The following is a 22,407-nucleotide window of genomic DNA, read 5'->3' as shown; positions in this document are numbered from 1 at the left end:
GGAGTTGGCCTCATTTTTCTGGGAGAAAGGAATAGAGAAGAGTATATGTATAATGAAAGTGCTGATCCTAAAGCATGGTGAGTAGCAAATGTAACATTGTGATGTGCAACAAGCACAGCATACTCATGTGCAGCAAGCAAAAGTTCCTCCACTTCTTATATTTCAGGAGGATAAGTTATACTGGACTGTTTCTTCCTTTTCTGTTTGTTAGGAATATTCTGTTGGATTGGACAATTCCAATTCTGACTCAAAGGCCACCGCCATGACTGTAGTAATCACAGCACTGAGAAACATGGGCTTAGGTTTTGGTGTGATACCATGGATCCAGAGATGATCATAATATGTTCCTGTTCAGATGAGGGTGCAGCAGGTCATTTGTGTTGTGCACCTTGGCAGAAAAAGAACTAGTGAAAGCCATCTCTTCACCAGCTGCTTTCCTTAAGTTTCTTGATTGTCCTTTTCTTTAGTTTTCACTGATTAACTCTAAGCAGAGATGTCTCTTTACTCGATTGTCAACATAATCAAAGACTTGTCTCAATCTCAGTCTCACTAAGCTAAAGGAATTTAACAATGATATCATGTGTGAAATAATTGGCTCACTGGGCCCTAATACAGTTAACAATCATTTATGACAAGCTGATATTAAAGAAAAAAAAAATCAATATTAAAATCGGTCTTCATATTGGAAGTTGATATAATGAATGTGATATATGAGAATTCAAGGTCATCCACAGTTCCCTAAATCATCCATAGCTCATCAGCAGTGAGCATGTAAAACATTCATTAAAATAACTGAGAACCACATTTATGGCATATAGCAGATTGGTAGACCCAGACCGATATAGTAAAACATAACAAAAAACACAAGGGACATGAGGAAATAGATCCCTATGCCTCCATTATCTTAAAATGCTGATTACCCTTAAATTCTTGTTTCTTTCTCTCATTATGGGTCTGCCTGCATTAGTTAATCTAGACTTCCGGTGCTTCAGCAACGAACACTCAACATGAGGTCAATCAAAAAAAATGTGTTGGTGCCTACCATCCCTCAAACACCAACCATCTTTAAAATATATATTTTTGCAAAGATCTGAAACAAACTTACTTGATTTTTCTAATCAATCCAAGTGTTGCTGATGCATCAGAGATTGCAAACAAAGAATAAGTGATGCTTTCCCTCTGGCATTCACATCCAAAATAACTAAGAAGTCAGTAAAGAACAGGTTGAGTTTTCAGGACATAAAGGGGAAGTTGCTACTGCAGGCATATTAGACATAGGGGGTCATTCTGACCCTGGCGGTAATTACCGCCATGGCGGAGGTCGGCGGTAGCACCGCCAACAGGCTGGCGGTGCACCGCTGGGCATTCTGACCGCGGCGGTTCAGCCGCGGCCAGAAACGGAAAGTCGGCGGTGTACCGCCGACTTCCCGCTGCCCTTGAGAATCCTCCATGGCGGCGGAGCGCGCTCCGCCGCCATGGGGATTCAGACACCCCCTACCGCCATCCGGTTCCTGGCGGTTCTCCCGCCAGGAACAGGATGGCGGTAGGGGGTGCCGCGGGGCCCCTGGGGGCCCCTGCAGTGCCCATGCCAATGGCATGGGCACTGCAGGGGCCCCCGTAAGAGGGCCCCACGAAGAATTTCAGTGTCTGCTTTGCAGACACTGAAATTCGCGACGGGTGCAACTGCACCCGTCGCACCTTCCCACTCCGCCGGCTCCATTCTGAGCCGGCGTCCTCGTGGGAAGGGTGTTTCCCGCTGGGCTGGCGGGCGGACTTTCGGCGGTCGCCCGCCGGCCCAGTGGGAAAGCCAGAATGACCGCCGCGGTCTTTTGACCGCAGAGCGGTCTTTCGGCGGGAACCACTTGGCGGGCGGCGACCGCCGTCCGCCGCGGTCAAAATCACCCCCATAATCTCATAATATGACTCCTTTACAAAATTATTTTGCTCTATTACTTTGCTTAAGCAACATAAGACAATGGGTGTAGTCTTTTAGTCAAGCTGCTCATGCTCTACATCTTGCTAAATCTTGCTAGTGCTGGTAAAACTTTACTTTTGTTCTGAATCAAACTTCCACTTTACAGGATGTGGAGTAATGGTGTAAAATTGGACATTTTGTGTCACAAGTGTGCTGAAAAATCAACTCAACTGCAGAAAGGCATGGCCTAATTTAGGATGCTTAAAAAAAGCCGTCAAGCCACCAATGACCAACATTGAAGGCTTGTGTTCAAAGCATCTGCCTTCAGATTTGGTCACAAGCTGAGGACGACAAAGATGTAATGTTTCCGTCTGAAGCCATTACAACCACCCCAAAAGGCGTCTTCTTTACAGACAGGGATGGAATGACCAATTTTTCCAGTATCACATTTCGACCATCTCAAAGAAAGCATTACTTCTGATTGGCAATTATTTTCTAGCAGCCAGGAAGGTTTTTCTCTCATGGAGAAATTTTAATTTTCAAACAAAAACCCACAATTTATTTGTGAAATCTGCAAGGACTCTTTACTGTGGAAGCTGCAGCTAAATTACATAGTTTACAGTCACGACATACCCATCTGTTGAATGACACAGCATTCTGCCTAAGAGCTTGGATCTAGATGCCACATCTAAAAAAATCTGAAGAGCACCCTATGATTCCAGGCTGTAAGAAGGATAAGCTGCAACTGGATTTCCTCCCGAGCAGTTTAGTAGAGGACTAGATAGTCTGAGTAAGATAAACCCAGGTGATGATGAGGCCTCTTGAAGAGCTGCAGATCAATATAAGAGATATGGCTAGGAAAAAGGCTTAAATAGAGCAAGAGAAGTGCCATTCAACTCATGCTTACTCCCTGAGAAAGAGAAGTGGCCTAGAAGGCCAAGAACAAAACATGTATTATCTTCTGCAATTTAGCAGTGGGAGAAATCAGCTACGAAGTTACTGTTTAGCAAATATCCTGTACATTGCAAGTCCTGAAACTGGATGAGAAGCGACTTGAAGTTGATTTCAAAACCAATCCTATGAAGGAAAGAACATGACATGTCATTGATGTGAATAAAGGACCCCAGTAAGGGTTTAAAAATTATCAGGATATCATCAAGGTAAACAATAAGACACATATCAAGGGGAAAAGTAAGGGAATGAGTCAATGAGCCATGTGGTTGGAGAATTGACAAAATAGATCAAAGAAGAAGCTGATGCTTGTGGCATTCTTCAAATCTAGATTGGTGATCCAATTCATTTCCAACAAGGAGTCTCAGAGCAGATCAACATAAAATGGGTATGTATATTCCAATGATTTAGGAGCCATGGAAGATAACTTGGAGCATTCCCTTGTTGTCCTTTCTCCAAGAAAAAACTTGCTTAGACGCACAAGAGTAGCCACAAATCTTTTTGCATGGCATTTTTCTCCAACAAATTCTGAATATTCTGATTAACTAGGAGAGCCTGCTCAAGAAGGAACGGGATGGGAGGGAGCTCAGCACGCTAGGAAATATTGCCAAGCAATCGATGTGATAATCCTTTACGGTTTCCACAACTGAGGGATCTAAATTGGTTAATGCTCTCCAACACTCAAAACAAGACTGTCTTTGGTTTTTCCTTGGGTAGATGTAAGTTTTGAAAGAGAACCTACCTAGAAACAAGAGATGGTCAGACTGTGCAGAGAATGAGAGGGTGGCTCTAGAATCCTGAGCACTGCAGTGTCACTGAAGAAAGAAGTCAGCTCTATTCCTGAACAACCTCTGTGCACACATCCAATGATGGAGTGCTACTGGCTGGGAAAATGCCCCCTTTGAGCCCCAGTCCCATTTAAAGAACGTTTGGGAAGACCATTTACAAATCAGATGGAACTAAATACACTAACATATTTGGAAAGTTCTTTCCTGAATGCATTGTGAAGTGCATGCCTAGTCGGTTTGGGCCCTTGCATATATCATAAAACTCAGATGACCTTGGACTGATTTTAATTAACATGCTCACTCTTCGTTTGGGGGATAAGACATTGAAAAGATCGCCAAGACAGAATGAGTATTGAATTTCAAAATGTAGATAAATAAATAATAGCATTCAGCTACAAGTTTTAAGGATTACAAATAACTTCAAAGTAAATAGAAAATAAAAATAAAATGTTATTTTAAAGATGACCAACACAACTTTAGCTATGTTGTGTGATTTATGATTGAATAACATCTAGATTTTAATTTTATCACTTATTTGGCAGAGTTATTTGTTTGTCTTTTTTTGTAATGATTGTGTGTAACCCTAAACTGCCAATGGGGTCTTATGATTGTAATTAACATTATCATTATTATTATTATTATTATTATTATTATTATTATTATTATTATTATTATTATTAACTATATCAAATAATGGCCAAGGCTTCTTTCAATGTTTATTTGCTGTGCATCAACATTGGAATCACATTCAATCACATTTGCTTGGTCTTCTTAATAATAATACCCGCATTAAGGTTTTTCAAGACAACCTCTTCTAGTTTGATCAGAAAAGATTGAGGCCCTTATTTAGAGTTTGGTGGACACTATAATCTGTCAAAACATGAAGGATGTCCCTTGGGAAATAGCATGTGGCATAGGCTGTAATGTACTTGTAAAACGGTGCACTGGGCATCATCCATATTTGTGACAAAGCAGTCCGTCTGCCAAACTCTAACTAAGGCCCTCACTTCTCACAAGACTAGTTTTTCAGACCATATGAGTGGTGACTTTGAATGTTACACGATTTGTCAGTTTGTATATTATTTGTACATTCTCATCCTCCGGGAATTTATTAATGAGGATTAGGAAACCCTTTCCAACAATTCTACTTGGTATGACAAACATCAACAAATATGTATGACGTTAACAATGAACAACCAAAACAATCACAGACACTGGCCCTCATTATGCGTATAGAGTGCTTTTACCTCTGGGTTATGCGAACTATGAGTGTTCTAGGGTGTCGGGACCCAAAATGATGAGGTACAAAAGCACTGGACCCATTTCAATTGAGTGTGAATTTGCACCATTTTCTTATGCAAAAGCAGCGCGAACTTACAAGATTCAGGCCCATATTTATACTTTTTGACGCAAACCAGCACCGGCGCTGGTTTGCGTCAAAAATGTTACCACTGGCTAACGCCATTCCTACGCACCATGCAGGCGCCTTATTTAAGGATTCACGTTAGCCGGCGCTGTGGGCTGGTCAGAGTAAAAAAAAAAATGAGTCAAACCAGGCAGTGTTGACGTAGGAGAAAATGGGGGTTGTGCGTCAAAAAATGGTTTGAGTAAAAAATCATGGCCTCAAGCCTTAGCAAAGACAGGAGTCATGCCCCCTTGCCCAATGGCCATGCCCAGGGAACTTCTGTCCCCTGGGCATAGCCACTGGGCACAGTGGCATGTAGGGGGGCCCAAATTAGGCCCCCCTATGTCACTTAAAAATAAATAAATACTTACCTCAACTTACCTGTAATTACCTGGGATGGGTCCCCCCATCCATGAGTGTCCTCCTGGGGTGGGAGAGGGTGGCAGGGGGTGTCCCTGGGGGCAGGGAAGGGCACCTCTGGACTGCTTCCATGGTCTGAGACCATGGAAGTGAGCCTACAGGTCCCTTAATGCCTGCCCTCACCCAGGCATTAAAAAACGGCGCACATCAGGCTGTGCGCTGTTTTTTAAGGTCCGCCCTCTCCTGTGTGTCGAAATGACGCAGGAGTATAAATAAGGCGCACAGGCCTTAAAGTCATTTTTTGGACGGGAACGCCTACCTTGCATGTCATTAACGCAAGGCGGTTTCTGTCATCCAAAAAATGATGCACACAGAGGTTTTTTGACGTCCGCGGGGTCGGGCGTCATAGTTTAAATATGGGGCAAGGTTTGCGCCGAATGTGCGTCAAAATTTTTTACTCAAATTCAGCACAAACAGAGTATAAAAATGCCCCTGAAATTACATTTTGTAAATTTGCGCTGCATTTGTGTCAAAAAAACGACGCAAATGCGGCACTAAAAAAGTATAAACCAGGACCTTAGGCCCATATTTATACTTTTTAGCTCTGCATTTGCGTCATTTTTTGATGCAAAAGCAACGCACACTTCCAAAATACAATTGCATTTTGTAAGTTTGCGCTGATTTTGCGTCAAAGAAATGACGCAAATGTGGCGCTAAAAAAGTATAAATGTGGACCTTAGTTTTTTTCCTTTCGTGATGACTCGTTTTTCGGGAGCAAAGCACATTTTTCATCATTACTCTTTGACCCACAGCAAGAGAGAGAAACTAGAAAAGGGAAACGATGGATGAAAAGAAAGATAAGAAAGCAATGACAAATGAAGAAGGAAGGGATGAAAATGAACCTGCAAGAGTGGTATAACCGAGCAGGAAGCGCAGGATGGTGGAAGAAAGACACATGAGGTGGAATCAAGATTATGCAAGACTTGGTAATTGGCAACCTCATCATTCAGCAACCCCGCAGGAGGTAGAGCAGGTGGTGGGCTCCTAAGTAAAACTTTTGGCGCCTGCATTTATATGTATACAAATTAACCACTACTCAGGGGTACAGAGAAACGCATCACATTTCTAAATGGTATGGTACGCAAAAAATGGCACAAAGTATCACCGTCACTTTTTCTGGTGAAAACATATGTAGAAATAAGCCACAAATAATTCCCTGGACAAAGACATGGATGAGGGATGAAAAGGCTTGAACCCACACAAAAATGGAAAAAAAGCAACATAATAAAAACATATCCTGTTGGAGGGGAGATACAAGTAGAAATACTGCTTTTCCCAAGAAGTAGTAGACCACCTGAAAAACGCGAATATAGACAGATGACGTTTTGAGTGACTGAGAGTCGGTTCTCCTGTGAGGGTGTTTCACGACAAGCACATAGGTGATAACTTTAAACGTCTCAGTCTGTTAATTGTAGATTTATAGTTGTATGTCTTTGACTGTTCAGTTTACTTGACTGAAAATAGACTAACGAAAAGCTTGAAAAAAGATAGCTATACTTGAGTAATGATAAACTTTTATAAAGCTTGAGCTTCAGAGACAGATAAAACTTATTAAGAACAAGGAAGACGGAAACTTATGCATAATGTCATAGCACAAGTCAGAGGCAAGTATATTTTGTGTACATTATTTATCGTGTTAGCTTAAGGAGTTAATTTCCACATTTAGCAATCTTTATAATAATATTTGAATTATCCTATTAATTGTTATACTATAACTCTTTTCCTACCGATTAGAAACGCACGGAAGCGTATAGTTTCTAAAAATCCGCATGTGTAGCGGGCTGACTGGTTCTGTAATGTCTGGAATGAGATTTTACATTCTTTCACATAGGCATAAATTAAAAATATTACTTAATAATTGCCATGACTAGCATAATTGTAGTCATTTACCCACGCTAATAAGACTTTGTAATCTATTTAGAACAATAGCAAGCTGCCTATAAAAGATGATTGCATTGTTGCTTGGAAGACAGTCACAATGAATGCTTCTTTTCTCAAAAGGGTAATCAATTCAGATTGAAGAGCATCTTTTCAGAAGGACTGCTTTTGTTTCTGGTGTGAAGTATACTTTCATGGAAAAAGCTCTTTTTGCAATTTTCACATTTTGCAATAAAAAAATCACATACGGACCAAGTGCAGCCGCGGGCATATACCTGCAGGGTTAGAGCTTCTTTAACATCATACAGTCCTAATTCAATCTTTGTGAACAATATCACGCTTCAGGGGCACGTTAACATGTAATCCCAATGAGACTGGTAATAGGAGTTCTCGGCTAGTTCTGAAGTACAACAAGGGAAGGAAGACATCAACTCGTCATTTTTCACACAGAAATTTAGACCAGATTGATCATGTGTGTGGAGCTTTAAACTGCAATTTCGACTCTGCAAGTGCATCCATTTGCTAGGTCCAAACCTCCCTTTTTTCAGTACTGTAAGTGATCCCCAAGATAGGTCCTAGCTAGCCCCAAGGGTAGGGTGCAAAGTATATAAATAGTTGGACATATACTTTTAAGTGAAATGTGTCACTACTGCAAGGCCTCTCTCTCCCCTAGGTTAACATTAGGATTCACTTGACACCATTTTTAAGTGCAATTTCCAATTGGGAAAAGATAGACATTTGGAGTTTGATGTTTCTGGTCTCACAATTTTAAATCACAACTGATAGTGAAGTCGGATTTTAACCCCCTGTGTGCTGAACGGTTCCATCCTCAGCCACAGTGGACGTGTTCCGAGGACAGAACTGTTCCGTCCTTGCATCCACCCATGGGAGAAGTGCTGGTGTTGTCCCCGAGGTCCCCCTCTTTAAAGTGCCTCCTCAGGGATAGCAGCCAAAGAAATTCTGCTGCCACCCCTGCCTTCCCCAGCAATCAGTTGACGTCTGGATGCATACTGTGCACAGTCATCATCAGCTGGTGCTAGGGACATGCTGAAAGCCATGTGCTTCCAGCAGTGGAGGAGAGAGGACGCTTGGTGTGTCCTTCTCCCGGGGGCAGTGGCGTAACAAAGGTCCTGGGGAGCAACATGTTTTTTCTGTGTTTTTTTGGCCGATCTTCCCCCCCGGGGTTTCAAAACCCACTTGGCCATAGGAATTTCATATTCTGAATTTGGAGGGAGCAACCCCTTGCTAAAGGGTTACTCCTTTGGGGAGCAACATGTGTTATCAGAGTTTCGGGGGCTAGTTCGCTATTTTTTCGGCTGATCTGCCCCCCTAGTTGGTCAACACTGAATAAACGCCAGGGATTTTATTTGATACATTTGTGGGGAGTGACCCCTTGGGTAAGGGTTACTCCCCTTGAGGATTATTTTTGTAAATTCCGCACCCTTGAGGGCAAATTGGATGTTTTTAAGCCGATCTACCATCCGGTGGGGTGGACAGCCCACTAGACATCAAGGATTTTCTTTTTGACATATCAGGGGTGGCTCTATGGGGCCCTTTAATGGGGAAATAAATTGGTATACTTTGGCCATTTTCTGCCCCCCCGAGGGTACATTGGCAATATTTTCAGGCTAATCTGCTCCCCAGAGGGGCAGAAAGCCACTAAATAATAGGAATGTTTCAGTGTGTGTGAACAGGAGTTCAGTTGATGGTCTTTGTTCAGTGGCATTTGGCTGGCTGTATGTTTACTGGCATTTGTCTGGCAGTGTGTGTAGAATGGCATTTGGCTGGTGGTTTGTGTGGACTGGTGCTTGCCTGGCAGTGTGTGGGCTGGCACTTAGCTGGTGTGTGCATGGACTGGTGGTGTGTGTGTGGACTAGCACTTGGCTGAAGGTGTGTGTGGACTGGCATTTGGGTGGTGATGGCAGACATACTGTTGTATAATATTAGATGTTTTATTTCTTGTCACCATTTGCATTTGTTAAATAGCTATCTCTCCCTTTATTCTAGTGCAAAGCTTTTGATTTCCTTCATATTTCAGCACTAGTAGATCAGCAGTTTGTGTAGTTTCACGTGTATGGTAAGAAAAAGCCTTTTTGTACTGTTTATTCTAAATGAGTATAATTTCTGTACCTGAATGTGTTTTTTGTAAATTGTGAAATAGTAGCAGCATAGTTAGCTTCTGTTTTATTGTATGTGAAATTCTCCTTGGATTTTGGCATGATGTGTCTTGTGGTGTCTTGTGCGCAATTCTCATTTGTTTTTCTTTTTCTAGTGGGATACAGTTGGTGCTTGCTGTGTCTATAAAGAGTAGGTGCTGGTGAGTCAAGCTTTTCTCTGGCAAGTGCGTGGTAGCGTTTTTGAAAATATAGGTCTTTGTGTGCTTTGCATTGATTTACTTTTCCTTACCAATTACCAGTAGTTTTACTTTCTATTTGGAAAAAAAACACTCTTTGTTTATTACTTATTTTATGCTTTTTGATTCTTCCTCTGACCTTGATTATGAGGCTGACCCTGCATCTGGGGCACAGGAGAATGACCAGGATTTTGGCAGTGAATTTCCTTTCCAAGAGGGATCATCTGATGATGAAGCCACTCTCGGTGAAGGTTACCCTAAAGAGCAGAGCTTGAATGTAGAAAACTACACAGGGGACAGGGCCTTGCATAGTGATGAACTTCTAGCTGTGATATGTTCAGACAGGAATGAGGTATACATGTTGACAAACATTCGTGAAAAGTAATTCACCTGTGACTGTTTGGGGTCAGATTACTAAAGTGTGCAAACCTGTGTGCATTTTAGACTACAATAAGAACATGGGTGGTGTTGATAGAGTAGATCAAAGGTTGGAGCCCTACACTGCTGTTCACAGGGCTTACATTTGGTATAAGAAGCTGGCTATCCATTTGTTTGATCTAGCAACCTTTAAGGCTTTTGTTGTATTCATAGATTGTTCTCCAGATTCAAGGATTACATTTGTTTAGTTTTCAGCAGTCTGTGATAGGCAGCCTTGTTGTAGTGGAAAAGTCAAGTGTTCTTAGAGCTGAAGTGGTGGAGGATATAGCTAAATTGAAAGATAACCACTTTCCTGATTACATTCCTCCAACACCCAAAAACATGTTCCCAATAGGCGATATAAAGTCTGTGTCCGAAGAGGTGAGAGTCGTATGTACTGCCCTGAGTGTCCTTCTAATCCTGCGCTTTGTGTGCCTGCATGTTTTAAATTGTACCACATGCAATGGAGTTATTGGGAGCAACAATGAGCATAAAAGTGAACTGACTGGTCTGTATTGTTTTATATTGTTTGCTCAGATTCCACACTTGAAATTAGTGTGATACATTTAGTTAGAGATGCTGTGCTTGTAGGTATAGTTTTCAATCCTTCAAACATCAGGATTTATAAACCATGGCTAATCACCCAATAGGGTATCCAGGCACTTGCAGGTCCCGGAGACTTATTCGAACAGCCAGGTCTTGAGGGCCATTTGGAATGATGGAAGTGATGTGGTGGTCTAGAGGTGTATGTGGAGGCTGTTCCAGGATTTTGCTACAATGTGAGAGAAGGAGTGTCCTCCACCTCTGCTTTTGTAGATGAGGGGAGTATGGGCAAGTGAAGGGAGGCAGAGTGTACTCTTCTTGATGGTTGTTGGAAGTTCAGGTGGTGTTTAATTAAAATGTGTTAATAGCATCTACTTCCAATTGGCTTGTGTTTTATTTTTTATTAAAAGAAATGTTATGGTGGTGTGTGTGGACTGGTGCTTGGCAGGTGGTGTGCATGGACTGGCGCTTGCTGGCAGTGTGCATGGATTGGTGATTGGCTGGTGGTGTGCGTGAACTGACACTTGGCTGGCAGTGTACATGGACTGGCACTTGGATGGCAGTGTGTATGGACTGGCATTTGGCTGGGGGTGTGTGTGAGCTGGCATTTGGCAGGTGGTGTATGAGTAGTATTTTGTTGCTGGTCACCACACACACTGCTAGCCTAATGCCAGTCCACATACTGTCAGCTGCCAGCTGGTGTGATTGCTGTGTCAGTCATGTGGGCGTATGAACGCGATGGGCCCTTGAATGGCGCTATCTGTTGATCTGAGTGCTGTAGTGTGCTGTGCCTATCGCTGGCTGTGTGAATAGTCTTTTGTGTGTTTTTTGGCCTTTCAATTATTAGCAGTCTATTTTATTTCTCGTGGAATACATTTTTAACTTTTCACTCACCCTTGTGCCAAATCCAACCAGTATGTTTGTGTACTTGAGGAACAGATGGGTGTGCAGCAATATTTGTCTTTTCTGTCTTTCTCTGCCAGTTTGTACATTTTCTCTACATTGTTTGTTGATATGAGTGTTGTAATGTCTGGCCCTCGGCTGGTGGCATGAATGGACTTGATTGTGTCACATATGAAAGGACTGTGAATGGCCTGTAAAGAGGTTGGTGCCTTGAAGCGGCTTTAGAGCTCACGACCTGTGAGCAATTGGCTCAGGTTTTTTACCTGTAAATTATTAACAGTGTATTTCAATTTTGTGAAATACATTTTAAACCTATCACTCACCCTTGCGCCAAATCCAATCAGCACATGTGTGCTTGAGAAATAGATGGTGTTGAAGTAATATTTGTTTTTTCTGTTTTTCTCTTCCCAGGTGTTGTGACAGGGCCACTCACCTGAAAAGCAGGATTTCTGCAGGGGCGATGGTATGCCCCCGACCTCCTGGAACACCTCTCAGCACTTCCTGGTGGACACAGAAACCCCGGCAGGTGTCCCAAAAGGAAAGGAGGAGTGGAAGAGAAAGAAACAAAACACTGCCACGTCTTGCTGGTCCAGCCAGGCACCCTGTGTCTTCGGGGGGGCAGGTCGTTGTCAACTTCCTTGAAACTGAATCTCCCTTTGTGATATGGGCACTGGAGCGGTAGAAGAACACCGGGATGCTCCAGCACTTTTCTTGGATAATAATAACTGTTGGAACAATTAATAGCATTGCATTACCAAAAACCCAAACTGAGTACCATAACAATAAGTACTGTGACACTAGGGCTGGCCTCACAGAGATTCACTGTTACACACTACAATTAGAACTGTGGTTACACTTTTCATGCACAAGAAAGACAAACAAGGGCCTTAATTATATCACATATAACTTTCCTGCATGCATAGGGTTAAACTAAAAGGAAAAAAAACAATCCAAGAAACACAAATGTCCAATCTGAGTTCAAACAGTTAGGGTGGAACAGCTTGATTTGGTTTCACTGTGTGCGTGAAAAACCCTTCAAAAAGAAAATTCCTCAAAACTGAAACACAGGCATGAATGACACAATTTAAAATCCAAGAGTTATGCTATTACAGAAAGTAAAGTCATGTAAATGATCTTTTAAAATTGCACTGTCCCTTTTTGTAGTACTTGAGCTCAAGCAGATTTCCTGAAGCACATTTAGGCAAGTAACTACAATAATAATGTAGAATGTTCAGAAATGCATTTGTCTCTTCAAGATAAGCACTCAAAATACGAGGTCTGAAATGCACCAGCTGTTCTAGGAAAGCATGGCGCTCAAAGAACAAACTCCCTGGAGAATACTAGTCACTTAGCTGCAGTCTTTTCCGGAGTGCTGGAGGAATGCCTGGTGTCAGCTGGTACAGGAACGAAGAAAAGAATTGCCTCAAAAGTCCTGAATACGAGGATGACAGCAGGGGCTGGACTGAGAAGTCAGATGCTGAGATCAGGAAGCAAAACAAAGCCAAGCAGGGAGGCATGCTTCACTCTGCTATATAAAGCCAATCAGGAAACCAGTTGAGTTTCCACATGTGGATGAGTCACCTCACCCAATTAGAAGCACATGTCTACACCTGCTCATATTAGCAAACACGCATTGGTAAAATATTGATAAAACCAATTGTATAACACAGCACATTATGTGTACTTAGAAACATGAAGGTTTAACCAAGAACAGAGATATGATTTAACCCTAATCCCTGGGGATGCTGACAGATAACGCAGGAGGCACCTTGGGGATTCCTGACACCAGGTATACATTGTCTCTAAGGAAAACCTACCAACTCTATATATTTCTGTAAACTAGACACCATGAGGGGGTACAGGGTTGTGTGCCTCTGGTGGATCACAACAAGTTTTCTTACCCACAATGCCCTGCAAACCTCAAATGCGACTAAAATCACACATTTTCCTTGCATTTCTGTGCCTTTTTCTTCCAGAATCAGTAGGAAGCCACAAAATGCCTACCAATCAGTATTTCCCTACTTGTCCCAGTAAAAATGCTGCCCCACTTGCGTGGTTGGGTCTCATGCCCTCAACAGGTACTGATCAAACTAACGTCAATAGGAGTCCTCGCAAAGGGACCCTGCTTGATCTTGGTTTTATGTGTTCTGGGGCAGGCACTAGGCTAAAACCACACAAGTGAGGTACCATTTGTATCAGGAAACTAGGGGAATGCCGGGTAGAAAGAAGTTGGTTGCTCCTCGTAGATGCTAGCACTTTCTATTGCAGAAATATAAGGAACATGTGTTTTTTAGTCAATGTTTGAGGTTTGCAAGAGATTCTGGGTAACAAAACGTGGTGTGAGCCATGCATTTCAGCCCACCAATTTTGGGTGGAAATGTGCTCTGTGTCCATGTTGCATTTTGGGCCACTTCCTGTTGTGGGCACTAGGTCTACCCACACAAGTGAAGTACCATTTTTATCAGGAGACTTAGGGGATTGCCGGGTGGAAGGAAGTTTGTGGCCCACTGCAGATTCTAGAACTGTCTGCCACGAACATATAAGGAACATGTTTTTTTAGTCAAAGTTTGAGGTTTGCAAGGGATTCTGGTAAGAAAACTTGGTGAGAGTCACACAAGTCAACCCACCATGGATACACTTAGGTGTCTAGTTCTCAAAAATGTACAGTTAGGCTTGATTTCCCTAGGTGCAAGCTAGGCTAGGGTCCAAAATCTAGAGCTACCCAGATTGGAAAAAGAGGGTCAGTTTTGGGTGGAAAAATGTGCTGTATTCATGTTGCTTTTGTTAGCTGTTTCCTGTCATGGGCACTAAGTCTACTCACACAGATGATGCACTATTGTTATTGGGAGTCCTTTGAATGCCAGGTAGAAAGACGTTTGTTGCTCACCATGGATTCTAGCACTTTCCATTGCAGAAATATAAGGAATGTGCGTTTTTAGTCAAATTCTGAGGTTTGCAAGCGGTTCTGGGTAATGAAACATGTTCAGAGTCATTCAAGTCAGCCCACCCTTGATACCTCTAGGTATCTATTATTCAAAAATGTACAGGTATTCTTTAGGTGACAGCTGAGATAGGGTCACAAATCTAGAGGGACACACATTGGCAAAAGAGGGTCAGTTTTGGGTTGAAAATTGAGCTGCATCCATGCTGCTTTATGGGCCCTTTCCTGTCACGGGCAATAGGTCCACCCACACGAGTGAGGTACCATTTTTATCGGGAGACATACAGAAATGCCTGGGGGAAGGAAGTTTGTGACGCCGCATGGATTCTAGAACTTGCCATCACAGAAATTTGAGGAAAATGTGTTTTTTAGTCTAAGTTTGAGGTTTTGCAAGGGATTCTGGGTAATAAAACTTGGTGAGACCCATGCAGGTTAGCCATCCCACTTGATACCTCTAGGTGTCTAATTAAAAAAAAAATACAGGTTGGATAGGTTTTCGTAGGTGCCAGCTGATCCAGGGTCCAAAACCTGGAGCTACTTACATTGGAAAAAGAGGTTCAGTTCTTGGTGGAAAAATGAGCTGCATCCATGCTGTGTTTTAGGTTGTTTCCTGCGCGGGCACTAGGATTACCCACAAAATGAGGTACCATTTGTATCAGGAGGCTTGTGGGAGCATAGAATAGTAGAACATTTGTTATCACCAAATTGAGTTCACTGCTTTTCTAATCCACTAACCAATGTAAGCCAGTGTATAAGAAAGATGACAGTTTGAAAAATATCCTCCTAATCATATGCTAGTACGTGTACCCACAATTTCAGAAATGTAGAAATAACCACTGCTCCTAAACTTTAACTTGTGCCCATTTGTGAAACACATAAGATTTCTTGATACCCATTTTTTTACTCTTCCTATTTCGCTATAAGAATTGGTCTATACTTAGTACTTAATGAAAACCTATTGTACGGTGCAGCTCAGTCATTTGTTCAGGGTACCTTAGGTTCTTGGAGAACCTACAAACACTATATATTCCAGCAACCAGAAGGGTCCAGCAGACATAATGGTATTTTACGTTTGTCAATCTGCCCTCATGACCAGAAGTTACAGATGAAAATGGTGTCACAAATGCCAATTTTTTCCTAATCATTTTCAATATTTCTTTATTTCAATAGTTATTTTCTTTGGGAAAACCTTGAGGGATCTATAGATATAACTCCTTGCGGAAATCCAGCTTTTGTCTAGTTTTGAAATTACCCATTGGTTTCACACAGGTTTCTACAACAAACTGGAAGCAGGTTGAGAGCACAAAAAATAGGGAAAATAGGCTACCTCTTAGTAAAATGCCAAAACTGTGGTACAAAATTAGTAGGGCCCATATTTATGGAAACTTAGCACCGCCTTAGCATCATTTTTTTAATGTTAAAGCAGCGCTACCTCATCTCCATATTTATATTTTGACGCAAGACCTGTGTAGTGTCAAAATATGATAGTTACCGCCATTTTTAGAAAGTGCCAACCCAACTTGGGTCGAATTTAGACAATGATATGCAAGGTGGTCAATGCCTTCCTAAAAATTATGCTAGCCCCCCAGCGCCATAATTACCTCCCAAAGCTAAAACAACGCACACTAAGGAGGTGGGCCTTAAGAATGTCACTAAGGCTGATTAGTGTCAAATGTTATCGCCTGGTCAGACCAGGCGTTAAAGTGCTGTTAGGCACATTTCCACAGTAAAACACCAGGGAGTCACCATGTTGGGCACCCCAACCCCCAGCATCACCACTACCCACACCACAGGAACACTACAGGATGAGGGAGCCCATCCCAGGTAAGTATTCATACTTGTCTGTTGTGTGCCACTGGGGACCATTTACATGGGCCCCTTGGCTAGCACTGGTTGTGTTGGGTTTGTCCTTGGGACACCTGTCCCCTGTGTTGGACATTGGGGTTGTGCAAATATCTCCTGTCAATACTTTGACAGGCGTCATTTTTTGGCTCCTTGTGAGACCAAAAAATGATGCTGGGCTGACTAGCGACAAATTGTTGCTGCTAATTAGGCTAGAGTCATTTGTGGCCCACTAGTGCTACTTTCCCTAATGCCATCCCTTTCTTTAGATGCTAACCAGTCCTTAGCGCCGTTGTGCATCTTTTTAAAAATATAGTGCACGCATAGCGCCAGTGAATGGCGTTAGCTTGCGCTAATTTTTTTGATGTACAACTGTGCTAGCGCAGTTGTGCATCAGTTTTCATAAATATGCCCCTAGGTTTTTTGGTGTGGGTACCTTATGTAGAAAAATGTTATGGAGCCCTAAGCGCAAACTACCACATCCAAAAAAAGGCTCAGCAGCTCAGCACTGGAGGGAAAGGCCTAACAATGAAGGAGTTAAATTCTAAGTCTCAAAATTACACTTTTAGAAAATTGCCATTTTCTTACTTTAACCATTCTGTGCCATGTGTCTGTTTCGGAATACATATCTGGGGTGGGTGCCAGCTGGGCTTAGTTAATTTCTTCTAGACAGTCACACACATAGGGAGCTGAGGTATGCCACCTGCATCCTGACAACCCATCACCAGGCAGATGGATGTTCCTGAGCTTGATGGGAAGGATAAGTTGACACTTACACCTGAATAGGGCTGTGTCTGTTCCCACACAAATAACTGCATAACCCTCTGTAGAGGGTCTGGAGCCAGGGAAGGAAGAGCAGGGACATTCTCCACTTCAAAAGTCTCTCTAGAAAGTCCCCCCCAGTTCAAAGGCTTAACTGGGTATAAGTACTAGACCCCAAATCCCACCAAATCAGTACACATCTGGCCCTAAGGATACTCGGTAAGGAAGAAGGACTGCTGTGCAGCTGAAAGGACTGCCAGTCTGCTGGAATTCTGCTGGACTTTGCTTGGCTCCGGCTTTGCTGTGCCTTCCCTGCTGCCTGCTGCCTTTCTTTGCTTGGAGTAAGAAGGACTGGACCTGCATCTCTCCACCTCCAAAGTGAAGTGCCTCCAAGGGCTTGCTGGCTTGCCTCCTGTTCTAAAGTCTCAGGCACATCAAAGACTTCACTCCAACTCTGCTGCAGCTCCTGGACTCTGACAGCTGTGAGTACTACCCTGCTAAGTGGTGCCAAGTCAGTCGTGGGCCTGCGGAAGTGGGTTCGTCAGCTGCTTTCTGCTAAAATTGACGCATCAAACCCATTACGCCTATCCAAACCACTGCCTCTTTCCTCAATGTTGATGTATCACTACGAGACTGGCGCATCGCCTTTGTGTCACCAGCTGCACTGCTCAAAAACAGCTTATTTCCTTTGCAGCACCTGGCTGCATGACTCGAGGACACCACTTCAACTACTGTGTGGCTCGACGATGACTCATACCATAACTGCATGGATCAGACCAACGCATCACCTTCGCATTGCCTCCTCTGCTCCCCGTATCAGGTCTTTGACGTCAAGGCAACCTTCCATCCAGAGTACTGTTTTAATAGGACAAATTGGTGCCTGTAGCCGGCCCTCACTCCATTGCGGTCAGCCTGATCTTTGGATTTGCCCCGGATAGCCCCAGTTGGAGCTTTAAGTTTCTAAGCACTACAATTGCAGATATTCATTAAAAATAATATTTTGCATTTTACTTATTGGATTTTTTTTGTTTTTGTCTTGTTTTACTCATAAAAATATTCACTTTTTTTCAAAATTCATGTGGAGTCTTTTTTGTGGTGTTTTCACTGTGTTACTGTAATTTATATGATCTAAATGCTGCACAAGTACTTTACACATTGCCTCCTAAGTTAAGCCTGACTGCTCTGTGCTAAGCTACCAGAGGGTGAACACAGGTTAATTTAGGTTGTGTATCTGACATACCATGACTATGACTATGACTGTGGTCCCTACTAGGACAGGGTGCATTCCTCTGCCAATGTGAGACCCAATTTCTAACACATATGTTCTTTTTTTGTGTGATTTTTGAGTTTGTTGTGTGTGGGATGTGTTTTGAAATATTTATGTTATTGTAAACTGTTAATGGAATAGGTATTTAATTGTTTTAGTAATTGTATTTTTTATTTCAAAATTTATTTTTGGATTTTTTTATATAAACTTGATATACTTTATTAATGAAATTGAATTGAATTAATGATATTGAGTTGTATTTTAATAGAGTGGTTTGAAATGTATGTTTTAATTATTTTTTTAATTTGTGAGTGTGCAAAAAAACACTTTTTTTTTTTTTCTCTCTTTAGAAGCCCAGTGGAAAGATTGTAAAAAGACTGGGGGACGTCACCAGCATGACGGCGGCATCCTTCCCACAGCTTTGGTGGTCCTGTGGTGGGAACAGCAATGTGGTAATCAGGCCCTTAAGTAATCTAGTATTATAAATATTCTTTTTTGAAATGTAATCATTGACCTAAAAATATAAAAGTGAGTTTTACATTTAAAATGTAAATATTTTAAATGTTATGTTAATAAAAAAATTAAAACATATAATATTTGACTTTGTTTGGTTAGGCTTCTTTTGGTAAATCTTGTTTGGGTTTTAAATAGCATAATTGTAATTTTGTACAATTTTATTTTTTCTGCTATGAACTTAATTTTCATTATTTTTATATATATTTTTGAATCAGAGGTTAAAGGTAAAAGTAATTACATGTTGAAAGAGTAAATGTCACCATTTTAAAGTGCAACACTTTTCCAAATGTGGTTAAGTTTGGAGTGAGAATAGTAAAGTTACTCCTTTAGGGTCCAGAACTTTACCCAATGTGGGGAACTTTGGAGTGGTCATAAGAAATCATGCCCAATTAGAGTCCACAACTGTTGCCAATGTTGCTTAGTATGTAGTATGGATATTAGAGCTGACCTCCTTAGAGTCCAAAACTTTGTCCAATGTGGTGATGTTTAGATAAGGAATAGTAAATATGACCTCTTTAGAGTCCAACACCTTTGCGTCACTTAGATTGGAATGGCAATAGGAAATGTGACACATTAAGAGTCGAACACCTTCCCCATAGTGGCTTACTTTGAAGTGGAAAGACTGAGGCCCTCATTACTACTTTGGCGGCCAATTCCATTGACTGCCAAAGTCGAACCCGCCATTCGACCACCAGTGCTGATGGCCTGCAGACCGCCATATTACGAGTGGTGGCTGCTCACCCCCATTTTTGAGGAGGAGAGCATCCATCATTCATTCTGGCAGTTGGCGATACAGAGTCTGTTCCCTTGCTGGCACGGCCACGCCAGCATGACTCCGCCCTCCGTCTTACGTGTTGTAATACGGATCAGCGGTGTCCTAATGGTGTGGTGGTGGCAGAGAGGGAAGACCGCCAGGACCCATACCTTGCTGGACGTTCTCCTCGACGGAAGAGTTAAGTGAGCGTCCAAAGGGGGGGGTCTGTGGTGTATTTGGGCGCATGTATGTGTATGTTTGTGGAGGGGTGCTGAATGCGTGTGTGTCTGTGAGTGTATGTGTATGTGTCTGCGCGTGTGTGCGGGTATGTGTTTTTATGGTGGTGTCTGTGTGGGTTTGAATGTGAATGCATGCGTGCATGAAGGGGTGGGGGTGCCTGTGAGTGTATGGATGGGTGGGGGGGTTATGCATGTGTGTTGACGTGTGCGTGTGCGTTGCCTGGTGCATGACCGCCAGGCTTTCTGTGGTGGGGTGACTGCCACGGTAAGCCTGGCGGTGTGCAACCTCATTATCTGGATGACGGCCTGAGGCCTGCCACCCCATTATAGGAGGTCACCGCCAGCCGCAGCAAGCCAGGCAACGTTTTGGAGGTTTGGCTTCAGCCAAACACCACAACTCATAATATGGCGATCTTCACTGTTGGCTCCGCAGCGGTGAGACCGTCAGACTTATAATGAGGGCCTAAATCTGCCCTGTTTAGATTTCTATGCTTTTCCCAATGTGGCTTAGTTTGGTGTGGGAATAGTAAATATGACTCAGTTAGAGTTTATCACTTTTCCGAGTGTAGTTAAGGTTGGATGGGTAATAGTGAATCTGACCCCTTTTGGCACCAACACTTTCAGCAATTTGCTTTAGTTAGCACTGAGAATAGTAAATGTCACCATTTCAGAATCTATCACCTTTCTGAATGTGGTTTAGTTTGGAGTGGAAGTAGGTAATCAGATTTCTTCAGAGTATAATACTTATACTAATGTGGTAAGATTCAGTGTAGGTTTTAAAGTGCAAAGGTTTATATTATTGTTTATATTGCAATTTGGAAATTGTTCAATCAAGCACTAACATAACTATAACTTCCGCCCCATCAAGCACAATCTTGTCATCAATTATGTAATTTAAGATTTTACCGTCATTTTATCAATGATGTTATAGAATGTTGGGAGTGAGGTAATATGGGAGGTAATTAGCAGGGCACAGTGAGAGCATCAGTTATAGTTATTTTAGGGCCTGAATTACAGTTACCTGAGATAACTATAACTGGTAAATTTCAGTGGTTATGTTGATTTAAAACCGTATGTTTTAACAGACATTTTCACCGAACTATAATGTCCCATAAACCTTTGGATTTTTCAGTGAATTTTGATGGCTTTTTTAACATAACGTGATATTTTATCATCACATGTAACGCCAACGCCTACACCCAGGCCCTGCATCCATCCCCTCGTTGACAGGAAAACTCACATGCAACCTTCGGCTGTGCGTGCAACTAGGCCCTGCTTCTAATCCATCACTGGCATACAGCCCCACTCTGCACAAGGCACTGCTTGCTGGCAGCCAATCCCAGGCTTCTCGCAGTGCCATGCCTCTTTCAGTGTTGGTGGGACTATTGGCTTTGTGAAGCTATCAGGATATCAACTAATATAATGCAAATGTATTGTCTTTGACCAATAATGACAATTAAATGTATATTTCAACATTTTACATAGTGCAATGTTTAATAAAAGTGATTAGCATAATTAATGTAACAACGTTTAATTAAAAAATCACCAACACGTCTGTGATTCTTATTAAAACATTTTTCAAGCTCCAAGGTGCAGCCATATATCCCACCACAAGATGGCTCTGCACTCCGGCTGAAGAGTATAGAGCTTCATCTAGGAGTGCTTTAAAAATATGGTAAGCTCTCCAGTGGGCATGGTTTTAATGACCGAGGAGGCTTGCTTTTTTCTGTTGCTGGAAGCTGCTACAATCCCGGCAGCACCCTACAATATTAAAGGAATGATTGGTGGTGGCCCATCCCTTTCTAGGGACATTGCTAGGCAGAAAAAAAAAAAAAATGCCCTCAGAGGGCATCATAAAGCACTCCTTCAAGGAGGAGTGAATAATAAAGGAGAGGCTGCTGCTGCTCATTTATTATTCATAGTTAACTTTTTTGAGATGTCCAGGTGCCCAGCTGGGAAATCTAGACTCACATTTTTTGTTGAAGGTTGCACAGGGAGCCCCTGGGTCCCTTAGCTTCACTGGCTCCGCTGCCAGACACCAACCAAGCATGCTGGCGGGAGCTGGCAATTCTTTATTATTATTTTTTTAATTATTGGAGAGGGGTCATGCCTCCCCCTCCCTAAGTCTTTACAGGTCTCAGGGACCGCATCCCCAGGGCTGTATTATTTTTGTAAAGGGAGTGAGGCATGTGGCCCCATCAGCAAGCCTTTACAGGCATCAGAGACCCCATCCCTTAGGGACGTATTCATTTTTTAGGGGAAGAGGACATGTGGTCCCTTGCATGAGACACCACCAGGGACACCCATAACACAGAACATTGGGGGTTGCGAGGCCCTTGGGGCCTCTTCAACTCCCCACATGCACTCATCCTGGATGCAGCAGGAGCTAGGTTTGATCCCGCCCTGTGGAAGCAGGCTTTTATCTCTGGTCCCACTTGGCAGGAACAATCTCTGTTTCCCTGCCCACAAGAGCATGGGTAGGGCAAGAAAATGTGTGCTTCCACCCGGCTGGA

Source organism: Pleurodeles waltl, chromosome 10, assembly GCF_031143425.1.
Source record: "Pleurodeles waltl isolate 20211129_DDA chromosome 10, aPleWal1.hap1.20221129, whole genome shotgun sequence".
Classification (NCBI taxonomy): Eukaryota; Metazoa; Chordata; class Amphibia; order Caudata; family Salamandridae; genus Pleurodeles; species Pleurodeles waltl.
This window is presented reverse-complemented; position numbering follows the sequence as displayed.